Source organism: Trachemys scripta, chromosome 8, assembly GCF_013100865.1.
Source record: "Trachemys scripta elegans isolate TJP31775 chromosome 8, CAS_Tse_1.0, whole genome shotgun sequence".
In the NCBI taxonomy this organism is placed as follows: Eukaryota; Metazoa; Chordata; order Testudines; family Emydidae; genus Trachemys; species Trachemys scripta.
Window position 1 is genome coordinate 91915382 of NC_048305.1, and position 8959 is coordinate 91924340.

Genomic DNA, 8959 nt, shown 5'->3' on the forward strand with positions numbered 1-8959 from the left:
CCAATGAACAGAACTGCTCGACATCAATGTGGTTTACTCAGCATCAGCTAAGTTTTCTAGGAAAAAATTATTCAGGAGCTTTATGTGCTAATACAAAACATGGATGAGCAGAGATTTAAAAATGAATGATGCCATGCTATTACTGGCTGATAGGGTATATGCAGAATATGAGCACAGTGTATAGAAAGAGATTTACTGTACATATATATTTTCAATGTACTGTCTGCACAGAACCACCTAACTATGCACTATCACCACAATGTAATTCCCAGAGAAAAAACTTCATTAAACTGGAGGTAAGGTAGTAAATACATATCAATAACTTACGTGGGGAAAGAAAAGTAATAGACTGTAGTTTTGACAGTAAGTATCTGAATATCAGGAAATTCAAAGATAAGGTTACACTTAAAACACATAAACAATGGAAAACATGGAAATGTAATTTAGGTACCTCAAACAATTTATTCTTTTTCCCCATTCTTGCCACTTTGTGTGCCTTTGAGCATAAAGGAGATAGGGTCTCTATGACAAATAATCCCAGCTAGTTGACATGTTAAATCCAGGATATGTGTAGTTTAGCCAGGAACGCTGGTGGCTGAAGACCTTTTAAACTCTGCTGACATTTAAAATCATGTTGTCCAGTTTACACAGAATAGTAATCGTATGAGCATGAAGGGTTTAAGATGTCGGCAGATACAAGTCTGATCGCTGCGGATAGTATAAAATGTCAGTAAGATTTCCAGTGCCTGCCCTGAAGGAAGTTTATTACTATTTCTTTAGATTTATACAAAATCTTGATGGTTGCCCATCCTGTGCTCTGGGCACCCATCCATAAATTAACACACTCAATACGAAAGGCCTTTTCATACATTAAATAAATATCCAAAAAACACCTCCCGCCTTGCCCGAAAGCCTGAAAATAAAAAACAAAACTGTGGACATTACAGTGGGTTAACAACTCTGGGTTCTCGTGGGGTCCAGGGGGAACAAGTTCCAAATGCAAGGGTCTTTCTTGGACCCTGCTCTGCTGGCCACCCCCTGGTGCTTATAGCAAGGAAGGTGTCTACAACTGGCAGGCCTTCTCTGATCTCAACTGCACAGCATGAAGACTCACAGTCCAACCTATTTCTGATTAACTGATTCCCAGAGGTGTGGGGTATGCCCTTTCTGTTTCCCAACTTCAGCATGCTCCACATGTAGTCAAAATATCCCTGCCAAGTACAAGAGCTCTGGTAGGGGAGACAAAGTCACTGGAGCAATGGGGCCTAGACTGTTTAGGGATTTATAGTCTGTAACCAGCACCCTGAAACTCACTGAAATGTGAATAATACAGATTACAGAGCATGACCTGCCCTGCTCAGAAGACAGGTGGTTGCACACTGCACTAGCTAAAGCTGCTATAAGGTCTTCAAGAGTAGAACCAGGCACAATGAGTTGCAGAAGTTGAGACAAAGGCACCCTTTGACTAGCCCAATGTATTTTATCCACACATTGTTGCAGATACTCTTCACCAAGTAGGACCTATTCGACCTAGTTTGCTATTAGTAGACATACCAAACATTGTGGCTCAAGGTTACTCTGATATCTGTTAGCTGCATCTACACTAGCAAAAATGGGACCCATCATTCACCACCCATCCCAGCAGTGCTGGTCCACCAGTGGTAGGAGCCATAGTGTAAACGGTAGTAAAAACATCTGAGCTCCGTCTATACACCAGCTTCCACCATTGCTACTGCTAATGGAGCTGCATCCATGGGCACCAGTAGGGGGAGATGGGTCCCAGTTTTGCTCAGGTAGACAAGGCTTTACTCCTTTCTTGGAAAGTAGCTGTTTCTGGATGTCACTGTTTATTCTTTCAATCTCTATTGATATGGAGAAGTTCTGCGCAATTATACAATACTAAACCAAAGTCCTGTCTTTTTAGAAGATAAAACTTACCTCAAGTTTTAAATCCAAGCGTCCCAAAGTCTCATTTTTTTATTTCTAATTTATTTTGATTTTCAATTACCCCACTTAATAAAATAAACCACCACCCTACTTAATAAAATCATATATTGGTATTTTTAATTGCATATTTTACTCTTGCACAGATTTCAGGGAAGGCAGATACTGTTCGCTCTAACTTTCCAGCAGGTTCATTTCCTGGCATTTTTCATGTCGTTTAAAATGTCTTTTCCTGTCTTTTTATGTCATCTATGTGTTTAAAAACAATATACTGGGCTATATTTAAATTAGTCTTTTCACTTCTATCTACTGGGAAAACAAAAATGGTGTGAGAACATCTTTAGAGTTTATGCCCTTGATAGGTCAACCAGAGTGAGGCTGAAACTAAAGAAGTCCTACTATGACCATGCCAGCGGAAATGAAAATTATACCACTTGTACTAACAAGTACATTTCCAAAGGGACTAGAGGTATTAGAAGACTCTAAACAGATGCCTCTGAACTTAAAATACACTTAATTCCGAAGGCTTGTCTTGTAATTAATTTACCCAGTATAGAACCTATGAAGAGAATGTGAGGCAGAACGCTGCGTCACTCAGCAGTTTGCAAACTTCAAGGAGCATAAGATAAATAATTTAATTAAATAAACATTCACAATCATTTTTCACATTCATTTCAGTCAGGATCATGAATCCATAGTGGTGAACGTCAAGGAAAACATTCTCCAATTTATCATTTAATCTCCTGCAAGAAAAATATCCATCTGCTATAAAAGGAAAGTGCACACATAACCCACATCAAAAGGATATCACTCATACTTTAGTTTCAGTTTTTATTCACATTAACTTGGACTTGCGGTATGTAGGTCTGTAAACAGCCTATTGAACATGTGAAGCTTATGACTGACTGTTTTAGTAACACATATTTGAACCAACAGCTTTAACATGCCTCGTGTTAACGCAGCTTGTATGTCATTAAGAACTACCAACTCTCAGCTGTTATGTGAGAACTGACAGCTGTATTTTTCTAGTATTAACTAATGCTGTGGGGAAAAAAACTGCCAAGGTTTCCTGAGCTTCGGTTGCAAGTTTGTTTTAAATACTCTCTCTGCTTTAAGAAATGATAGACATATTGATACAGCAAACTGCTGCACCCCACACACAATAATAAGAGGCAGATGCTGATTCCCCTACATACGTTCCCCACTCTTACTTCCGCTGTTTGGTTTTGTAGAGTGATGAGTCAACCCCAGTCAATTTGACCTCATCCCAGATGACACCAGATACAAGCTGGCCTGATCCTGCAAAGCCCTGCATGAGAGAGACAGAAAGAGAGAGAGACAGAGAGTATGTGTGTTTGTGTGTAAATCTGACTCTAGTGGCAGTTCCATGTATCGAAGTTGTGCAGATTAGGGGTCTGTAATTTTTAATAATATTTAGACTTTTTTAAGCTGGTAGATCTAAGAGCTGCAATAGTTAGTTGCATGGATTGCACAGAAGAACATTAAAAATTAAACCTCAAGTAAAGGGATAATGGCCCCAATTTTCAAATTAGGCCCCTAAGGCTATGATTTTCAGAGGCCTAAGGTATTTAGGCACCCAATTTCCATTGACGGTAAAAAGGGTTGAATGCCTAACTTCCTTAGGCAGCTTCAAAAATATCACCCATAATCTATACGTAGGCACTTAAATAAAAATGCCCTGATTTTCAGAGATGTTCAGCACATTGCGGGAGATTTTCAAAGGCATCAGTGGCAGTTAGGTGTTAAGCCTGAATTATGCAGCAGGGACCCAGGAGTTATATGACGAAACCCTCTTACTGCCCCCAGTCCAATCCAATTTTATTTTATTTGATGTTAAATTCAATTGACTTTATTCTGCTTCCAAATATTCAGTCTGCCACAGTGCTTTTTATGGAGGTGTAATGTATTGCGGAAGTTGCCAGGAGAAATGCTGGAGTTGCTGTCAGCTGGCTAAGAGATAGTGGGGATATCTGGTATCCAAAAGGCAATTTGGGGAGATAGGGTTTGAATTCCTACTTCCTTACCACAAGAACAATTGACAATAACTAGATGCTCTCCCTGCATCCTGTCCCAATATCGGAAAGCAATGGATACGCACATTTTCTACAGGTTTCTACTGACCTGTAGTGAAATATTTAACAGTATTGATGTTTACATGGGAATTACTAGGTTTCAGAGTTAATGGTCTATTAAGATGAATTGGAGCAATTCACACTTCTAGCAAAGACATTGTTTCAAGATTTCTTCAGATTCAGACAAACTCCACTACATTGATTAGATTCAGTTCATACTTTCAAGGTTTTCTCCACAACTTTTTTTTTTAAATGAAAGAATAGATTCCTAGCACAATTTTGCTAAAAAATGGGAAATAATGTGGGCATTTAGGCTTTATCTTCACTGCCAAAAAGAAAAGAAAAGAAATTTTTCCCCTCAACGTAGCTAGTTGAGGTCAAACCCATGTGGCATTTACAGTGGCTAGCTACTATAATGCCTTGTTTCCACTAGGATTTTACATCAAAATAGCTATCTCAGTGTAAAAATGCATCTTTTTGCAGGGAAGACAGACTTCAAGAGCCACGTAATTACCTTATACACAGGTCTCTGACACTAGGCTTAATTATATTTTGTACTTTATCTTTCTAACCATGGAAGTATAAGAAACAAATAACAAAATGCATAACACTATTTAAAATTCAGTATTTACAATTGTCTGTTTTAAAATATAACTTTGGAGACATACCAAACTGGTATAGTGTGCTGAACAATTTAGGTTGTTCTTTCTAGATTTACTATGAGCGCAACAACAAATCTGGGGTGTTCCAAGACATCTGGTCAGGTTTCCTGGACATTTATGATTGATGAATGCTTAATAGCAGACAAAACATAGTTAAATCTTTGTGTTTGGCCTTCTTTACAATTGCATGTGCAGATGCACTGGGCTAAATTCTGTGCTGTCTCAGGGCCTGATCCAACTCCACTGATGTCAACAGGAGTTTTTCCATTGAAGTTAATGGGAGATGGATCAAGATGTTACATCGCAGATAACTCTATTAAAAATCAACACAGTTCCACAGGTGTGAAATAGTGGCAGAATGTGATTCATTCAGTATAGTTATAAAATAATATACTTTGCAGGCCACATTTTGAAACCAGCCTCAAAATTTGCATGGGCAAATCTTTACATAGGCACAAGTTATCTTTACTTGTAATTATGCAGTTTGGTTTTGCATGAACAAATAATTGTAAAGGGAAAATGTATATGTAAAATTTAGGAGGCTGGCTGGAAAATGTGTCTTGGTGATTTGAAGGGGTACTATGTCCTACATGTGTTGAATTTCCCTTTGTTGTCTGCATTGCTTTATCTTTGTCATTCTGCTTTTTTAATTTCTTATTTTAAAAATTCAAAATTATAACCAAAACATTCATTTACATTTTGAGCAAAATAAAGGTCAGATATTGATGAAAATTTCATCCTATTTCGACCAGCTCTGCTCTGAATCTATATTATTTAATTGTCTCCCTAAAATAATTCATTTCATTTGTTTGTTCCTCCTTCTGAAAGGCTTCCACCCTAAAGGCCTGATCCTAGAGAAAAACATTTTGGAGAAGGAATCTTCAGGCATTTTGATAAATTCTCCAGTGATGAAGATGTGCAGATAGCATGGAGGTATGTGGATACCATGTTGATTGGTAGATAGTGCTATGAAAATTCCCTGGTAGAGATCTCCTGTGATGAATATACCATCTTCTCCACTTCAGAGATGAAAATGTTCCCACTAATATTAGATACTTCTAAAATTCATGAAAGCGCGCACCCCATTTAGTTTCCAGATTAAGACCTAACTGTTCAGATGCTACAAAAGCACTGTCTGAACTACACATCCTTTGACATCTTTGGAGGTGTTCAAGACCAGTAAACAAGCTAAATATGAGGCCTGTGCTAGCTTTACCTCAGATCATTTAGATTTTATCTCACTATAACAAGGGGTAGGAACTACAACAGGCAAAGTGACTGTGTTCCTTGCATTAGTATAACAGAAAAACTATGAATGATGTGAGTTTCATGCCTTTAGTAACATTACAAAGATCAATACAACTGTAGATTTCTAGTAAATCCTGGAATAGGTTTTTTTTTCAGAGCTTCAAACCATTGAGTTTTAAAAGAATCTTGTTTATAATCATCCTAATCTCTGAGATTCAATGTAATGTTTGTGAAGTTAGATTGGTGTACAGGTATACGTAAATCTCTCTTTTTAAATATTGTGTATAATCAACAGAGTTCTCCATTCTACGCAGGGGAATTTTACAAAGATTTTTCATTTTGTGCTACTGGGCTCTTGAAATTAGCAGATGAAATAGCAACTAGGGTGAGAGGTACAATATTGGGAAATTAAATTGATTGATAAACATAGTCCTGGTTATTATTTTATTTTTCCTTACCAGGTATTTTATAAAAAATATATACATTTTGTGTTTACTTCTGTTTGTTAATGCTTTGATAAATCAGACATTTTTACTATTCTATCAATGGCAAAAATCTAATTGCCTTATTGTATTCTGATTTATTTCTTTCCTTACTTTCTTTGCATCTGCAGCCCAACAAATGAGTCTCTAAAGAGATATATGTTATGATACAGTGTCAGTGAAATTAATCCTGATCAATTTTAAAGTTCACATTTTTATTTGATGACTTTCCAGGGAATCACTAAAACTGAGATTGACTCGCTCTCTTCTTTTGTTGGTTAAATATTGTTGTTTGAAAGCACTGGATACAGAAGAAGAAATAGATCTCTTATTTCAGTTCTAACACAGTTGTGTGTCTATATAAAACAAAGCAATATGAACTGATGGTGTTTTATTAATTTATAAATAGATACCAAGTACTATTCATTGCTGTCACCAATTAAGGCTTCAAAATACAGGCCTATCCATGAAAACTGTTACAATAGAAGTCCTTACTTATGTGAGTAGCTACATTTGGGTTGGGGCCCATCTATATATTTCACTTGACATGATAAATTACATGGCTCTTTAAAAAACAAACATTCAGAAAGGGAAGTTCTCTGCCTCAAAGAGTTTACATTTAAGATTCCAATTTTGCATTTCATGTGCATCCAAATCTGCCACTGAAGTCATTCGGAGCTTGGGTTATGAATGGAAAATAAGGGATGGGTCACAACTGTATATTTTTAAAATAGTTCATTTGCATTTTTAAAACACTTTTATCTCTGCCCAAAAGAATGAACTTGATCAGTGCGGTAACAAAGCCCACGTATAATAACCATTCAAGAGCATAAATCACAGAATATAAATCTGACTGTGCATGTACTTAGATAGCCTTTCTTTTCTTTTTCTTTTTTAATTTGTCAAAAGAATTCTGGTTTCTTTTAGGTCCTCATTGTAAGTGGTGATTTTGACCCAAAAGAAACAAAAGACTTATTGTTTTGGTTTCTCTATTCCTGCCTTCTCTAAATCAAAGAAGATGGGGAGTACAGGAGTTATTGCTATAAAAAGGAAATAATTATATTGGCTGAAGTGCACAACAAATCAAATCTTAAGCATTTCCCCTCCCATATCCAGCCACCTCCTGGCTTGCTAAAGTTTAAATAGCTTGACCAGTTTCTGCGGTGAAGCCAGATTTTTATTTTTTGACTGTTAATGTCAAACAAACATTTATTTCAGGTGCAAAGCCTCAGGATATGTTAGTGAAAATAGTGGCACTGCTGTTCTATAGCTTACTGCCCACTAAGTGGGTGGGAAAAGGGTACTGTGACCCTTTTACCCTTCCCACCAGTCTCCCTAACAGCTTTGGCCTTCGGGTCAGCTCAATTTCCCCTCCACTGAGTGGCCATTACTGTGCTATGCCGTGATAAATGCTTTTTGTAAGAGACTGCATTGCCGGCAGCAAGCGCTAGGGAAGTAGGTAGCCTGGGCCAGACAGACTAAGCCAAGAGACAGATAAACTAACATGCCTGCTCACTAAGTGCCTGTTACCTAGCAACATGATGGAGATCACAACAAAATGAATAGACCCACAAACAAAAATGAAAAGGAGCTAAAAAAGAGTAAAAAGTCTATGGGGCTCAAAGGTTAATATTCCTCTATCTAATTACGTACTTTCAGAAAATTGCATTTTAACCTTTTCGGAGCTTTCAGGACAGAGATTTCTTTTAAATTAAAGTAGATTGCATTTGTATGAAATGCTGGGGGAAATTAAATGCAGAATTATTTCTTTCTTTCCAACATCATCCTCAATATTTTTGCATACCCTTGTTTTTTCTGCTTCCATCAACCCATATCTAGCTAGTAGGGTGGTCCAGAGCTAAGACAAAACCCAAAGAGTTGAGCAGTTTAAGCCACTATTTGTAATATTACTTTGCACTTTTGTAGTGTCTTCTATCAGGAAGTCAAAGCACTTTACAGCTATTGGCTAATTAGTCTTGCATCACCCCTATGAGGTAGCTATTGTCCCCATTTTACAGATCACAAAGAGGTGAAGTAGCAATGTGCTCCAAGTCACTTGGTGAGTCACCTTCAGAGCTGAGAATAGACCCCAAGACTTCTGGATTTCAGTCTTGGTGCCAAACCATTAAACTAAACTCAACTCCCTATGCAGTGCCTTCTCTTATCATCTGCGTACAACCACAATAGGCTTCTAGCTCCCAGCATTCCACCCCTGCACCCAAATCAGCCAGACCCCCCAGGTAGTACATGAGTCAATCTAAAAATTGAAATGCAATTTGAATTGACTGAAAATGCAGAATTGTGCAGTATGCTGAAACATCACGGGAGCATCTGCTTTCATTAGGTGTTTTGTTTATGCTGCTCTGTGGTCACTTTTCAAAAACAAACCCTTCATATAAACAAACTTGGGGAGGCTGAACATTTAAATACATCACTGATGCAAGCACTGTGCTCTTCACTCTGCTTTCCAACTCCACTGGGGACCATTATAAATTCCCCTTTTATTACATAAGCCTTAAAACACATGGGA